General features: G+C 44.3%; 1 long non-coding RNA gene across 2 annotated transcripts in view; it reads left to right on the forward strand.

Annotated features, from left to right (window-relative positions):
• The window catches only part of LOC117202619 (uncharacterized), a 42124-nt gene extending 29436 nt beyond the window's left edge, over positions 1-12688 (forward strand). Inside the window, exons 2-6 of one of the 2 annotated variants that reach the window (XR_007478756.1) lie at positions 1870-4114; positions 4199-4290; positions 7687-7843; positions 9194-11514; positions 11848-12688. This is a non-coding gene — a long non-coding RNA (uncharacterized LOC117202619). Of the gene's footprint in view, positions 1-1869; positions 4291-7686; positions 7844-9193; positions 11515-11847 lie in introns of both variants that reach the window. The other variant, XR_007478755.1, reaches the window with a different exon arrangement.
• The last annotated feature ends 4609 nt before the right edge of the window (positions 12689-17297 follow it).

The following is a 17297-nucleotide window of genomic DNA, read 5'->3' on the forward strand; positions in this document are numbered from 1 at the left end:
TCTATAAATATCCGTGGCATTGAATTAAACTTGAAATTGAACCCAGAGAGAAGGGGTGTGGCTCTTCTCCCTCTGGCTTCCCTGGCTCCTTTGCTGCTTGACCCTGTAGCTGCCTGGAACAAAGGACAACACAGAACGAGGTGGGAGGACCTGCCTCAGCTAGGGGGTGGCTGAGGCCATGAGCGAGCAGGAGCAAAGGAAATATAGGAGCCGGGCTGGCAGCCAGGGGTGGGACAACATAGACAAGACCCCAAGCTCAGCCTTCAAGGAAATGCAGGGTGGGAGCGTGGCCACAGCAAGAGCCCTGGTGAGCATCACACGGAACATGTCCAGGCTGAGCCCCATGAACAGAAGCCCAGAAGACTGAGTAGGGTGACGGAGGTGTGGGCAGCTGGTTTGCCGAATGTCAATATGGGAAAATCTTAAAAAGTGCAGTTTTCTGAGGCTAGCCTCTGACAGAGAACAAGTGACTCTTAACCCCAGTAGATTGTAATTTAAAGACCCCAAAGGAGCTCCTAGAATTAAGAAGCTTCATGGAGGATGCTGGAAAGAAAAGGGTAGAAATTCCTCCGTGTTGGGTGTATGTTTGTCTTCTGCCGAGAACTACCAACCAGTCTGTCTCTCATATCTGGACAGTGCATGGGGACAGCAGCCCTGGCTCTGAACTGCCCCATCTTCTCCAACTGTTAGAATTTCCTTTACTCCCCTCTCTTCCTGGTTGCCCCTCCCCTCTCCTCTACGGACTTCACAGCTGCCTGTGGTCGCCTGGAACCCACCCCTACCCTAGGCACCCGCTCTGGACGCCCCTCTAAGATCTGATCTGTGGTGGCAGGACTAGTAGCGGTGCCATGAGGTAAGAATGGTAATAATAATGAAGGAATGAATGACCATCTGTTAGGTCCTTATGATGTGCCAGGGCCCTGAGCTAAGTGCTTTATAATGCATTATTTCATGTAATACTTCTAACAATCTCATGAAGGATCATTTAATCATTTTATAAGACCTGATTCATAAAAGAAGAAACTGAGGCTCCGAGAGGTCACACGACTTGCCAGGGCCACTCAGATAGCAAGTTGTTGCGCTGGGATTCAGACTCTGAAGGGGACGTTCTTTCTTCTCCAGAGAGAACTGGGGAGCTGGGAAGGCAAAACCCCTGGTTCCTCCCTCATATGTCAGTTTCATATGTCAGTTTCATATGAAACTAATGAATAGAGACATTGGAGGAAGTCACTTTAATCCCTTGATCCCCTTTGTTGAGGGGAAAAAAAAGACAAACTCAGAAAGTGTTTCCTTCAAGGATGTCACAGAGTAGGGCCCTGTGTTCCTTCCTACAGTCGGCCCCCGAAGTAAGAGGCCCCAGGCAGAAGTTTCTCTGGAGCATTCAGTCAGCAGGAAGTCCCTCCTACAGGGCACCATGGCACTGCCCCTGGGGACCAGAGTCCCTTTAAGACCTTTCTCAACTTTTCCCAACCTCCTGCCCTGCTGGCCCTGCCCCAGCTCCTGAGTCATCATCAGCTCAGAGCTGGTGGGGTTGGGGAGGAGCTCCCCCCCCACCCCGCAGCCTTTCTACTCTGGGTTGGCTTCTGTAGTTCCTAGCTCCTGCTTAATAACCCTTCGTGCTGTTCTGAGTGCCTTGTTGCTACCAATTCATTTAATCCTCCCAGTAATCTGGTAGGGTGTGCACCATTCCCATTTTACTGATGGGCAAATGGAGGCACGGCAAGATTAGTGACTTCCTCAGGGGCACAGCCTGGAAGTGTTGCAGACGGATGTGAACCTCCATAACCGCATCCGCGGCGCAGACTCCTCCTTGTTTGTACGGATGCTGGGGACATTTAAAGTGATCTTTTCTTTTTTTTTTTTTGGCAGGCTGGCCTAGGAAACTTTCTACTGTGAATAACGCTGATCCACATGCCAAGCTCCAAGCAGCTGACGTATTAATGAGCAGAGCTGTGGCCTGCCTGCTCTTTTGTGTCCCCCTCAGAACTTGAACAAAAGGCGCACTCCATGGGTGTTGGGTAGGTGGTTGATTGGATTTTTACTGGCAGGAAGCTCCACTGGCTTCCACAGCTGCTGAGGTTGGAGAAGGAAAGGGGGGAGGAGGCGTGGTGGCCCACGGGAATGGGTCCCCCTATGAGCAGCTCAGTCCTGGGGTGTGTGCCACGCCTCTTCCTTGGGTAGAGTGCCAGGCAGACACTGTGGGTCCCTGTGAAGGTGGCAAAGCAGATGTGTTCCCATCCCCCTCTCAATCTAGTAGACCCTTCATTCCTCTTCTTCAGACAGGGAAGCTCTCCGCCCCGGGAATCTGCAGGATGAGCTGAACTGGACTTGCTTACAGGAGGATAATTCGTAGGGCCAGCTGTGCTTACTTTTCTCGGGCTGCCGTGGGATGGAGCTCCGTGGATCTCCCGGGCCAGTAAGGGTTTGAAACCAAAGGAGGCTTGACTCCTGCCTCCCACCCGGGGAGGGAGGTCGGGCTGTAGAGAGAGATACACAGGTTAGTTCTAACAGGTGTCTGCTTTCTGCCTCCAGCTCAGGGTGCCCACACCTGCTGCTACGTGTCCAGGTACCCCTCCTGTTTGATCCCCACTGCGGGAGGCTGGGGGTGGGGAGACCGGGGAAAGCTGGGAGGAGGGGAAGGAGATGTAACATACTGAGCCGAGAGCACTCAGGGAAATAAAGGATCTATTTTTTTTTCCATTTGTTCTCAGCAAACATTTGTCATTTAATTTCTTCCTAATTACACAATTACGTAATTATGTAGTATTAGTAAAATAAAGCCTAAAGACGTTTGAGTAAAGAATTACTTAAGTAAATAATGGCTGACTAAAGTAATTATTTCCGGGGTTTTCTTTTTTAAAGTAGAATTGGATGAAATTAGTCCAGGCATTGTTGCGGAGCTGAGTGGGAGTGGGGACTGTACGGCCAGGGGGCAGAGATAAGGCTCCCCTGGTCCTCCTGGGGTTTAGCTCCCAGCATCTTGGAACTTTCCTCCCTCTGTAGATGAGACGCTGATGGCAAATTCCAGCTCTGCTATTGGCTAGTGGCTTGGGAACTACCTTCCGTTTTGAGCCACACTGGGCCTGTCAGAAGGGCTTGTTCCTGCCCCAGTGGGAAAGGAGGAAGAGGATGAAGTTCAGGGCAGAAGGAAGTACTCAGTTACTGAGGGCTGTGCCTCGGCCTCCCCAGGTTTACAAAGAGGCAGCGAGACATGAGACCACCAGGTCCGTAAAGAGACCACCCCCCAGCTGCAGGGTGAGGCACTAGGTCCTGTGAAGTGCTGGGGGGTTATATGGTGGCAGAGGTGGACGGAGGATCTCAGGGCTGCAAAGCTACCTGGAGACCTTATGTGGACAGGTCGCCCGGGGTCAGGTGCAGTTTGCCCTGAGCGTTTCCTTCTTGGCTTGCAGGGCTGCAGAGAACACAGTTTTCTTCAAGGTTGGCACTCAGCTCCCCTAAGCCCCGGTAGACTTTGACCTGGCAGTGTGCTTAAGGGGGAAGGAAGCAGCCCTCCCAGAAGGGGCTGGGAGGCCTGGGATGAAGGGAACTCTTGGATGAGGCTGGTGGTGATACTGCCAGAGCACCTCCTGGATGCCTGGTTCAATCTGCCCTTGATGAGACCAGAGGTCAGCTGTCAAGACACGAGCCCCTTTTCTCTACACTTCAGAGTTTGGTAAAGGACTGACCCAGCAGCTTCTTATAGAAGGAGATTCCTGGGGGATCAGGCCGACCTGTGCTCCCTCCATCTTTCCCCTGTTCCCATCACTACAGTGCTTGCTCATCCTTCAGAAGATAGTCACTCATTCCTTTGATCTGGAGGGCTTGTCCCTCTCTGAAATCCTCCTAGTGCAATGGAGCCCCAGACAAGGTAAGTCCTTAAGACTTCTCAGCTTTCTCCTTAGGACAACTGAACCAATATATTCCTCCCCTGGAGCTGTGTTTTAGTTTCCTGAGGACTTGCAGTCCCTGCTGAGGCCCTGGGAAGCTGAGGTATATGTCACTGATCTTCTGTACTTCTGGTGCTGGTGGGTGTCAGACAGAGTTGGGGATCACGCCGCCCTGCCTGCTGCAAATCTCTGAGAGCTCGAAGGAGACCAGCTTGAACATGAAGCAGGTAAGCCTTCTCAGCCTTCTCACTGGGGCCATGGCTTTGGGCCTGTGATTGGCAGTTCATTGACACCAGCATCCTTTGAGAAAGGAACATAGAAGAGGCTTCTGGAAAGTTACTGAAGCCACGGGAGAGTATTGGAAAGGCATGCTGACACAGTCCTTCAGGCCAAAAACTGTAAGGTGGGTTAAAAACATCAGTTTTTCTTGAGTGGTTTATCTGTTGCTCATTGAGCTACAAATATTTGGAAGTATTTAGTAAAGTTGAAGATACATTGCCCTACAACTGGGCAACTGTACTCTAGGCACAGGCTCTAATAATAAACAACCTAAACAACCTAAATTTCTATGAACAAGAGAATGAAATGAATAAGTTGAGTAAGTTGTGAAATACTCATTGAATAGAGTTCTTTTCAGCAATAAAAATGAAGTAGAACTACATGTATCAACATGGATGACTCTATGAGACACCATGGAGCTAAAAAAGCATGTTGCAGAAGAGTGTATACACTGTGATACCACTTATAAAAGCTGTAAGCTATGCAAAACCAAACCATGTACTGTTTATGAATGATACATAGGGATATAGACACCAAATTCAAAGATGGTCAAATTTAGGAGCACGGGAATAGGGAGTGGGAGGGAGGGTTGGGAGGAAGGGGCTGCAGTACGTGGGCATCCAACCTTATTGGTCATGTTTTATTTTTGATGCTGGGATATGGGCACAAGGGTATTTATCATACTATTCCTTAAATTTTCTGAGTGGTTGAAATATTTTCAGAAATATTTTACAGTATTAAGAAATAAAAATGTGAAAATCCAAACAACTAAGGACCCCCTCGGCTTTCCTCAGAAGTGCCAGGACGTGGTGTGTGTGTGTGTGTGTGTGTGTGTGTGTGTGTGTGTGCATGTGTATGGTGTGTACATCCATGTATGTGAGTCTGAGATGGCAGAGGTGGGGGGTGAATAGTTGGGGTGAAGAGCAGTGGAGAAGACCTCAGATAGACAGGGTCATAGCTGGCTGCTGGGAAGTTTTCTGGGTTGAAAACTTATTCAGTAAAGTTCCTCTCTTCACATAATATTTGCCTACGTAAGAAGCTAAATATTCATTGAGTAATTAGCCAGTTCAAATTTGTGGTATGAAAAGACAATTCTTTCTAATTATAGGGATGTCAGTTAAAAGATGCCACACTAGGATGCCATTCACTGCCAAGACAGCCTTAATAAAATTCTCACTGTGATTTAGATTCAAAAAGGTTAAAAAAAAAAAAAAAGACACCATTATTTTTGATAATTAAATATTTACCAGAGCTGAGAAAATAAGTCACACTAATGTTTCAGGCTAATCAAAAGCTCTTAAAAAAAAGCTCCAGTAAAGATATTTGTTGCTCTCACGGCTCTGCTGCCAGGTTCACAGATTTTCTGGCTAACACCAGCATGATGGCCGACTCTCCTGGAGGGTCTGACGGGCAGTCCTTACACATCCATCCCTCCTGGAGACATTAACTAATTTACAGTTACTTTTCTGCTTTGTAATTTTACATAGGCTCACTGTTGTCTGCTCCCTCCCCCCACTTAGATTCTCAGTGACATGACTACAGAGCTGTGTCTTTTTAAGGGGGTGGAGGTAGGGATGGGAGGGGAGGTATGTCATCTCTAATCCAGTTCTCTCTGTAAGGGAAGCTCAATAATGAATTGAGCTTGACAAATAATTAATGCGATAGAAATTGTACCCTGACTTGAAATTTAGCTCCAATACTCCCTGGCTGTGAGCCATTGGACAAAGTGACTTTAACCTCTCTCAGTGTCAGTTTTGTTTCTGTAAAATGGGGATATTACACAACTACCTTAAAGGATTATTTTTCTTTTTTATTGCAGTATAGTTGATTTACAATCTTCTGTTAATTTCTGCCATAGAGCAAACTGATTCAGTTATATATACGTTCTTTTTTTTACATTCTTTTCCATTATGGTTTATCATAGGATATTGAATATAATTCTCTGTGCTATACTGTAGGACCTTGTTGTTTATCCATTTTATATATAATAGCTTACATCTGCTCACCCCACCTCCCACTCCATCCCTCCCCCAGCCACCTCTCCCTTGGCAACCACAAGTCTGTTCTCTATGTCCGTGAGTCTATTTCTGTTTCATAGATAGGTTCATTTGTGTCATATTTTAGATTCCACATATAAGTGATATCATATGATATTTGTCTTTCTCTGTCTGATTTACTTCACTTAGTATGATAATCTCTAGGTCCATCCAAGATTAAGGTAATTTAAACCCATCTCTTCTTATAGTAGACTTGCGGTCATTGTCTACTCATTTCTGTCTTTACCTCTATGACCTGCTACCCCTCCCTCTGTGGGCAGAGATCAGCATGGGCTCCACCCTTTCCCCCCTCAGCTCCTGGTTTTCTCAGGATATGCTCCCATGACCATAGCTGCTTGGTCCAGGGATGGTAGCTGACCCAGGCTGGGCCAATCTGAGCTTTCCCAGGATTTTGAATTAAGAACTGAGGAAGCTAGTCAGACCATGTCTGCTTAAAGATACAGTAAATAGGAGACAGCCTAATTGTAGTATATCAGTTAAGATTGGATTTTGCTGCATTTAACTGAAACCCCCATCCCACCCATTCCACAAAAAAGCACAACTAAACAAAAATAGTAATTAAATAAAATAGACATATATGTTGCTCTTCTGTAAAAACAGTCCAGAAGTAGGCAGTGCAGGGCCAGCTGAGGGCTCCAAGGTCAGGCTCCGATCTTTCTGCTTCTCCATCTTCAGGGTAGTTTCCAGCCTCCGAGTTATCTCCTGTTCCAGTAAGGGTGCAGGAACTTCAGTGGTCTTATTTGCATTTCAGGAGGTTGGAAGGACAAAAGGGAGAAAAAGAGCATGGCTCTCATTTTTTTAGAAGGCCTAACTCTTCTCCTCACATCTCATTGACCCAAACCTAATCACCTGGCCAAACCTAGCTGCAAAGATAGCTGGGAAATGTAATCTTTTAGCTGGGAACCATTGCTGCCCAATAAAACTGGGGTTCTAAGGAGGAAAGGAGGAATGCATGTTGTGCTAGGCTCCCAGTAATCTCTGCTCCTTGGAGTAATTCTGCCACATAGACGAAGCTGGTCTGTTGTCACATCTCTATATTTCCCATGGCTTGGTTATTTAATCTTAGCTCTGATTATGGGAGATACTCAGAATCCTTTTAATAAATTCCTTCTTTTCTTTCTTTCATTAGAAAATGTGTCAGTCACAGCCACAAGGGTCCTGCTATTCCTCTCCTTTAAGACCCCTTTACAGCTCCCTGTGACACTGGAGGGACTCTAACAGCCATTGTAGGTTTATTGGTTACTTTAACTAGAGGACTGGCTCCCATGTGTGTTCACTGTGAGAAGGTTGTGGTGCTCTGCTCTCTGCGTTACTCTCTGCTTCTTTGGTTCTAAATCCAAGACTCTGGCTCTCTCCTTGGTTCTGGGTCCCAGAACATTGCAGAGAGCTTGGAGTTGGTTTCTCTGCTTTCTTGTTTCTTCGAGTGTTGTCTGAAATCACTGTTGTTTCTCTTCTCCACTTAGAAGCACTGGGAGAGAATATGAGCTCCAATGACTCAGCTATACAACTGCTTCCTCTCCTCCTGCCTGGCAAGACCCCAGGAGAGGTTTCCAAGACATTGGTCTGTCTGCGGGGTTGTGCCAGGACTCAGCACACCCTCTTATATCGGCAGAGAGCAAGGTAAGAATAAGGAGAAGAGGCTTTCCTTAGCACTTCTCTGGAGAGTCACTTATACCACAATTCCAGTGACTTCTAGCCTGGGGGTTCAGTTGACCTTGGGAGAGCCTGGAGGTGTGCTTTGGGAGGAGGGCTAGGCATCCTGAAGATTATTTTTTGACAAACAGGAACTGCATAGAAACAGGGCCCGTTCCACCCCACCCCCACGCCCCATCCCAGGGTGGCTGGAGGTGGAGCTCAGAGCTGATCATGGGATTGGCAAGGGCAGGTCATTGTGGTTAGCTGATGGGCATTTGAGAATGCATTTTGTGCTGAGTCTATGGGTGAAACATACTTCTCTATGAGGGGGTTTTATTGCTGCAATGAACCTCATCTGTGAGTCAGAAGGTCATCCTCTGCAGCAACCATGTGACTGGGAATCACAGAGAAGAGGAATCGAAGGGCCTCCAAAACTAATTTATTAGTGCTCAATTATTGAGCACTCGTTACCGGCAAGTACCATGCTAAGAGTAGGTATTATCTTATGTAATTTTTCTCTAACCCTCTGAATTCGGTAATGTTAACACTCCAGTTTAGCAGATGGAAAAACTGAGGCTTGGAGTCATCCATCATGTTGTCAGAGCTGGGATTCAAATTCAGCGTCTGATCATTCCAATCTTCTCCTCCTACTCACCACACTCTACCACCTTCTGCAGCATTTACTGAAGGTCCCCACTGTGCCTAAGCTGGTTTCTAGATGCCACAGGCAGGACTGGATCAATATAGAGGCTGCCGTAACCATCTCCAGGAGGCCCGTTTCCCACCTCCCTTACCATTAGGTTCCTGCGTGTCATCATCACGCAGAGCTACTACTGAGCAATTCGATGGAAATATAATACAAGCCGCATATGTATTTTTACGTGTTTTATTAGGTACATTAAAAGAATCCAAAAGGAATAGGTATCACTGTAGCTCATGCTATCTGCATAAAATATTTTAAAAATCACATTACGGTGGCATATCAGTGCATAGAAAATAAAATCATTCCAACTGAATCAATCCATTGACACTGACACAACCAGTGTTGTTTTTATTTATTTATTTTTATCTTTTATTTTTTCATTGAAATATAGTTGATTTACAATATTGTGTTAGTTTCAGGTGTACAGCAAAGTGATTCAGTTATACATACATATATTTATATCAATTCTTTTTCAGATTCTTTTCCATTATAGGTTATTACAAGATATTGAGCATAGCTCCCTGTGCTATACCGTAGGTCTTTATTGTTTATCTATTTTATATATAATTGTATGTATATGTTAATCCCAAACTCCTAATTTATCTCTCTCCCGCTTTGTGCTGTGTTTTCAGTACAAGAAATGACACACGTTGCTGATACATGTACTACAGTACAACAGTGATATCTCACAGGATATGATGGTTAAAGTGAAATGGGCTTCTATCAAAACAATAAAAGCGTGTCTAATGCCAAAATATTTTACACTGCTTCTGCTTTTTAACTTAAATTAAACAAAATTAAAAATTCAGTTTTTGGTAGCATTAGCCAGATTTCACGTGCTCAGTAGCCAAGCATGGCTAATAGCTACCATTTCAGACAGTTCAGGTCTAGCACCTAATTGAAATTTTTCATGATGCAAATGCACTTAATGCATCCTGAACAGAGAGAAGACATATCAGGCTGGAGGAGGGCATCTGTACAGAAGAGAAGCGGAGAATGAGGCTGGAATGATGCGGGGGCCCATGGGAAAGGGCCACTGTCAGTTTCTGAAAGAGGATAATGCAGTGGGAATGGTAATTTAAGAAGATTAACCTGGATGCATTAGACAGAATGGGTTGCGAGGACACAGATTAGAGGCAGGACCATCACATTATGGGGAAGGGGAGATGACAAAGCTGTGAACTACAGTGAGAGTTACCAGAAAAGGAAAAAAAATATGTCTGAGAAACATTATGAAGAGTTACTATGAAAAGACGGCCTCTTCAATAAATAGCATTGGGAAAACTGGGCAGCTACATGCAAAAGAATCAAATTGGACTGCTTTCTCATACCATATACAAAAATAAGCTCAAAATGGATTAAAAACTTACATGTAAGACCTGAGACCATAAAACTCGTAGAAGAAAACACAGGCAGTATGCTCTTTGACATTGGTCTTAGCCATTTTTTTTTTAAATATATGTCTCCTTAGGCAAGGGAAACAAAAGCAAAAATAAACAAATGGGACTACATCAAACTAAAAACCTTTTGCACAGTGAAGGAAACTATCAACAAAATGAAAAGCAGCCTGCTGAATGGGAGAAAGATATTTGCAAACAATGATAAGAGGTTAATATCCAAAATATACAAAGAACTCACACAACCCAACATCAAAAAAACAAACAACCTGATTAAATATTGGGCAGAGGACCCAAATAGTTTTCCAAAGGAGACATTTAGATGACCAACAGACACATGAAAAAATATTCAACATCACAAATTATAAGGCAAATGCAAATCAAAACCACATTGAGGGCTACCCTGGTGGCGCAGTGGTCAAGAATCCGCCTGCCAATGGAGGGGACACAGGTTTGAGCCCTGGTCCAGGAAGATCCCACATCCCGCGGAGCAACTAAGCCCAGGCACCACAACTACTGAATCTGTGCTCTAGAGCCCATGAACCACAGCTACTGAGCCCGCGTGCTACAACTACTGAAGCCCGTGCACCTAGAGCCAGTGCTCTGCAACAAGAGAAGCCACCGCAATGAGAAGCCCACGCATGGCAATGAAGAGTAGCCCCAGCTCGCCACAACTAGAGAAAGCCCGCATGCAGCAATGAAGACCCAATGCAGCCAAAAGTAAATAAATAAATAAATAAATTTATTTAAAAAAAAAACACGTTGAGATACCACTTCACATTTATGAGAATGTCTATTATCAAAAAGACAACAAATAAGTGTTGGCAAGAATGTGGAGAAAAGGGAACCCTTGTACACTTATTGGTAGGATAGTAAATTGGTGCAATCACTATAAAAACCAGTATGGAGGTTCCTAAAAAAAATTGAAAATGGAATTACCATATGATCAAGCAAATCTACTTCTGGGTATTTTCCCAAAGAAAACAAAAGACTAATTTGAAAAAATATATGCACCCCAATGTTCAGTGCAGCATTATTTACAATAGCCAAGATATGGAAGCAACATAAAGGCCCATCAATAGAAAAATGGGTAAAAAAGATGTGGTGTATATATACAATGGAATATTACTCAGCCATAATAAAGAATGAAATCTTGCCATTTGCAACAACATGGATGGACCTAGAGGGTATTATGTTAAGTGAGATAAGTCAGACAAAGTTAAACACTGTATGATATCACTTATATGTGGAATCTAAAAAATAAAAACAGGAGAAAAACCATAACAAAACATAAACAGACTCAGAGATACAGGTTGCTGCTGTGGGTGATGGGGGAATAAGTGAAATAAGTGGAAGGGATTGGGAGGTACAAACTTCCAGTTATAAAATAAATAATGAATAAATAAATGTAATGTACAGCATGGGAAATACAGTTAATAATATACTAATAACTTTGTATGGTTACAGATGGTGGCTGGAACTGGTCATGGTGATCATTTTGGAATAGATGAGAGTGTCAAATCACTATGTTGGGCACCTGAAATTAATATAATATTGTAAGTCAATTATACTTCAAAAAAAAAAAGGGTTACTATGGGTCAGTGGTTGGATGCATAAGGGGAACAAGACAGGGGGAGAGTTGACGATGACCCTGAAGTTTTGAGCCTCAGACAATAGAAAATGTTAATACCACTGATAGGAATGAAGTCAGGAGGGAAAGCAGGCTGGGGCCAGGGTGGGAGGAGATAGCCGATGAGTTCAATTTTGTACAGACTGGGTTTGCCCTAATTCCTTCCATTATCTCTCCTCTTTACCCCTCCTCCTCTCTCCTCCCTCTTACCTTTCCCTTCCTTCCCTCCTTTTCCTGTCTCTTTCTTCTCTTGAAATAGATTAATTGAGCACCCATCATGTGCTAGAGACAAAGAAGTTTAACAGACATTTTCCAGGCCTGATGAAGGACCATTGAGAGGGTGGTGATACTTCATCAAAGACAACAAAATAAAATTTCCCTCTTATTTACTTCTGCTGTACCTGGCATACCTGTTGGAATTTGGCCTGGGATGGGGAGTGGAGGCGGCAGGATGAAAGGAGTTTAAAAATTGTTCATGTTTCTTAAGCATTTAATATGGGTCAGGCACAGTTCTAAACATTTCATTGTGACTTAGCATCACAATGAAGAGCATTATTTCCCCCTTGACAGGTAAGAAAAATGAGGCACAGAGAGATAAAGTCACTTACCTAAGGAAGCACAACTGGTAAGTGGTAGGCGGGATTTGACTCCTACAATTTTTGTTGAATATTCACTGTGAGTTGGTAAAAAGTGTCAGTCACCTTGCTGTGGGCTGATTTTTGCATCCTCCCCAAATTCCTTTGTTGAAGCCCTAACCCCCAATGTGATAGTAATATTTGGAGGTGGGGCCTTTGGGAGGTAATAATGTTTAGATGAGGTCATGAGGGTGAGACCCTCTTGATGGGATTAGTGCCCTTATAAGAAGAAGAAGACAGAGAGACCCTACTCTGTCCATGCACAAGCACCAAAGAAGGGCCGTGAGAGCACACGGCAAGAAGGCGGCCGTCTGCAAGCCAGGAAGAGGACCTTCAGCAGGAACTGAATCTGCCCACACCTTGATCTTGGACTGCCCAGTCTCCAGAACTGAGAGGAATAAATGTCTGTTGTTTAAGGCACCCAGTCTATGGTGTTTTGTTAAAGCAGCCTGAGCTAACTAAGACGTCATACCACAGGGGTGCCTTGCGTTTCCAGCCCTTTCTGAAGGGCAGGCTTTTCACAGGGTGGGTGGCTCCTGTGAAGCCTCTGGGAGGTTTTTCCTTCCACAGGTGGGGCTGGTGACCAGTAGGAGTTTGTGCAGAAAGCAAAGGACTGACCACCATCCTCCTCCCAGCCGAGAGAGAGGTCAGATGGGGGATGCTCTCTTCCAGCACCTCTCCTTATTGTTAGTCGAGTGACTCCTCCTAGGGATCTGGTATTCTGCTCTGAATGCTTTGTTTTGATGGTGTTTTTCTAATATAGTTACCCACCTGCAGGTACATCCCAGAAAAAAAGGCCTTCAAATGGAATAGGAGCCGGGTGAGTGGGGAGGTAGGGGATGGGGAGGAGATGGGAAATATTGCACTGCTCCCGTACAGCAGCTCAAGGGATTTATTCTAGGCTTTCAGAGCCAAGTGAATATTGCTTATTCATGTGCAATCTAATCCTCCACGTGGCCTGGGGGCTGAGAGCAGCAGGGATGACCTGGTTGCAGAGGGGCAAGGAGGGGCTGGAGGGCACGTCCCTGGGCACTGTGGGGCAGACCTGGCATCCTGTGCTCTGGGAGGGCTGGTGCTGGAATAAGGTGTCCCTTGAATGGCTTGGACGCAGGGGCAATGACTGGGAGGGAGTTAGTATGGGCTGGAGGTGGATTGGTGATCAGACTCAGGATCTCTCAGTGGATTCAAGGCACAGAGCATGCAACTCAAACATCTAGGAGACAGAAATGCCAGGCGCTCCTCTGCCATGCCCCCTTGAAAGGACAGCCAAGCCGCAGATTGATGCACACTCCCAGGCAGAGAATATCTTAATCACCCACTCGGTGGGTGATGGATCATCAGAGGAGAAGCAGCAGAGCTACGGCTCGGCCACCCCGAAGCTCTGACTTGATAACATGTGATAATTCACTTAAGGGCACAGGGAAGGAGAAGATTTCCCAACTGCGGCTAACCAGCGCTGAAGACCTGAAAACAGCCACTTGGGACTGCTTTTATGTTCAGCTGTCAGCTTAGAAGCAGATGTCTAAGTGAACCTGGACATGGGTCAAACAAATATGCTGGGAACTGCATGCAATGCACAGATCTGTTGTTATATCCTGCTGAGGGCCTGTGTGCCCAACCTGCTCCCCTCCAGCCACACAGAAGAAGAGACAGAGAAGAAGGCAATACCTCTCTGTAACGTCTGATGGGGTTTGGGGGGTGATTCTAGCACAGAGACATCACTGAGCAGCAGGCAGTCACCTCTGCAGGGCACAGTGATGGAGTGGGAAAGATAAAGTGGCCCTTTTTTGACCAGTGGAAGCTAAGAGACTAGTGACCAGAGGCCTATTCTCTGGCCACAGGGGCCTTTGACAGCTCAGAGAGTCCAACTATAGGAGAATCCTGTTTTCTATAGGGAAGGGAAGTGCTCCCTAGGAGCCACTGGGTGGAGGACACAGGCATCTTCCCTAACAATCCATCTCTTCATTTTTCTCTCCATCTCCTGCCAAAGAAGTAACCTACAGTGGTTTAGTTTCAACCAAAAGCTGAATTGGCTTGGGGGATGGAATCCTGTGGTTATTCTCCTCATGGAAAGAGGCAATGTCACATTAGGTATGCCCCACCTAAGGGGCAGGACCATAGGTGTTTTTCACATAAGAACACCTGTGCTGTCCTTTAACTGAACAGGTATAATAAGAATAATAGAAATACCAGCAGATATCACTATTAAGTGTTTACCATGCATCAGCCCCTGGGCTAAATAGTTTGTGAACATAATCACTTCTGATCCCCCATTAACTCTTCCTGTTGACTTAGCCCTTCTCCTCTGACCTCACACTCACAACCACATTCCCCAGGATTGAAGCATCTGGGAACTCAGACCAAAAATAAACCCAAGTAATCTCTGAGCAGGTGTGTGTTACCTTGGGTTCGCTCCAGGTGAATGATTAATTTGCTGATACCTTTATTGGCTGGCTTATGGCAGATGGGGATGAGAAGCAGGAAAGCAACTGGACAGGTCAGAAGCGATGAGACACCTGACAGTGAGTTTAGACACTGCAGCCACACTATGTAGCTTGTAAATAGTAGCTTGTCCTTGTGGAGAGATTCTAGGCTGGCAAAAGTACATGAGAAGGCATTGCAGCACTATTTACAATAGCCAGGACATGGAACCAACCTAAATGTCCATCGACAGATGAATGGATAAAGAAGATGTGGCACATATATACAACGGAATATTAGCCATAAAAAGAAAAGAAATTGAGTTATTTGTAGTGAGGTGGATGGACCTAGAGTCTGTCATATAGAGTGAAGTAAGTCAAAGAGAAAAACAAATACCGTATGCTAATGCATATATATGGAAACTAAAAAAAAAAAAAAATGGTACTGATGAACCTGGTGGCAGGGCAGGAATAAAGACATAAACATAGAGAATGGACTTGAGGACACGGGGGTGGGGGCGCTGAGGAGGAAGCTGGGGCGAAGTGAGAGTAGCATCAACATATATACATGACCGAATGTAAAATAGTGAGCTAGTGGGAAGTAGCAGCATAGCACAGGGGGATCAGCTCGGTGCTTTGCGATGACCTAGAGACGTGGGATAGGGAGGGTTGGAGGGAGGCTCAAGATGGAGGGGATATGGGGCTATATGTATGCATATGGCTGATTCACTTTGTTGTACAACAGAAACTAACACAGTATTGTGAAATAATTATACACCAATAAAGGTCTATTAAAAAAATTACATGAGAAGTATTCTTAGCCTCCATTTTACATATGAAGAAACTGAGGTTGAAAGAAGTGGGGTGATTATCCCAAAGTCACATAGCAAGTAAGTTGCACAATCAGGATTTGAACCCCATGGCTGTCTCACACCAAAACCACACCTGTCTCTTTCTAGACCAAATCTCAGCACAGAGGAAGTTGTTAACAGCCCCATGCTGAATACAGAGGAGACATCCTGCCCAACAGAGTCCACATCTTTGAATAGATATTGCACTGGGGATGAATAAGGATAGGAAAGTTCTATTGCTATAATAGAAAATACCTTTATAGACTGGAGAGTCATTTCCTACACCAGTTTCTCTTTTCCTTGGCTAAGAGTCAGAGTTATAGACTCTCAGAGATAGAAGGGACATTGGAGGACATCTAGTTCCATCCCCTCTTTTTACAGAAGAAGGCAAAGAGGCCCAGACAGAGGAACTGGGATGTTCAAGGTCACACAGCTAATGAGTGATATGATTGAGCCTAGAATTTGGGAATTCTCACTGTTAGGCCCAAGCTCTTCCCATCGCTCTATGAACTTTCTTATGTCTTCGGGTTTTTCCCTCACCTTGAAGCTCCATCACCTTGAAGGACACATGGCAATTTACCCCAATCTCACTTAGTCTGAAGATGAAATGTTCAAAACAAATTTTTCTACTTTCTCCCTACTCCTTCCCCTCTTCCCAGCCAACTAACTGGAAGGATGGTTTGGCACCAGAACAATCTACCTGAGACAAGGAAGGGGCCACAGATTTCCTCAATTCCTGGATTGGGAAGATCTTGGTATTAGTTTTTTAGAAAGTATCTTGAAGACTTACCTAAAACTACAATAATAAAGATAGTGTTCTACAGATGAAATGATAGACAAATAGACCAATTGAACATGGCACAGTCTAGAATCAGGCCCACACACATATTCAGTCACCTCATTTATGATAAAGGTGGCTGCAATGCCGTGGGGACAAGGATGGACTTTTTCAATAAGTGATGCTAAGTCAACTGGATATCCTTATTTGAAAACGATTTTTTTTTAAATCCCTACCTCACACCAAACAGATAAATATATAATTATAATTCTAAATGAGAATGGTAAAATTATAAAGGCTTTTAGAAAAAAACATGGAAGGATATCTTCAGAATCCGGACTAGATAAAGATTTCTTCAACATGACACAAAATACTTAACCATAAGGGGAAAAAATTGATGAATTAAACTATATTAAAATTAATAACTTCAATTAATAATAAAAAATAGATAAAACCACACAACTAAGAAGGCAAAAAAGGCAAGCCACAGAGCTGGAGAAGATATTTGCAAAATATATCTCTCTCAAAGGACTCATATTCAGAATATGTAAAGAACACTACAACCCAATAGGAAAAAAGGCAGATAATTCAATAGAAAAAATGGACAAAATACTTGAACTGGCCTTTCTCAAAAGATCTCCAAGTGATCAATAAACATATGAAAAAGTGCTCACCTCTTTTGATAATCAGGGGTCTGTAAATTAAAATCACTATGAAATATCACCCCATTTTCAGTGGAATGTTTAAAATAAAAAAGAGACAACGCCAAGTATTTCGTGAGGATGTGGAACAATCAGAACTCAAACACTACTGGTAGGAGTGAGAATTGGAACAAAAACTTGGGAAAACATTTTGGCGGTTTCTACTGATACAAAACGTACACATTTCTTAGAGCTAACAGAAAAAGCATATGTATTTATCAAAAGACAGACACAAGTATGTTCAGAGCAGCATTTTAGTAAAAGCAAGCTATTGGAAAAAACCCAAATATTTATCAAAAATGGAATGGATAAATAAATTGGGTA

The sequence above is a fragment of the Orcinus orca genome, chromosome 8 (assembly GCF_937001465.1).
Source record: "Orcinus orca chromosome 8, mOrcOrc1.1, whole genome shotgun sequence".
Lineage (NCBI taxonomy): Eukaryota > Metazoa > Chordata > Mammalia > Artiodactyla > Delphinidae > Orcinus > Orcinus orca.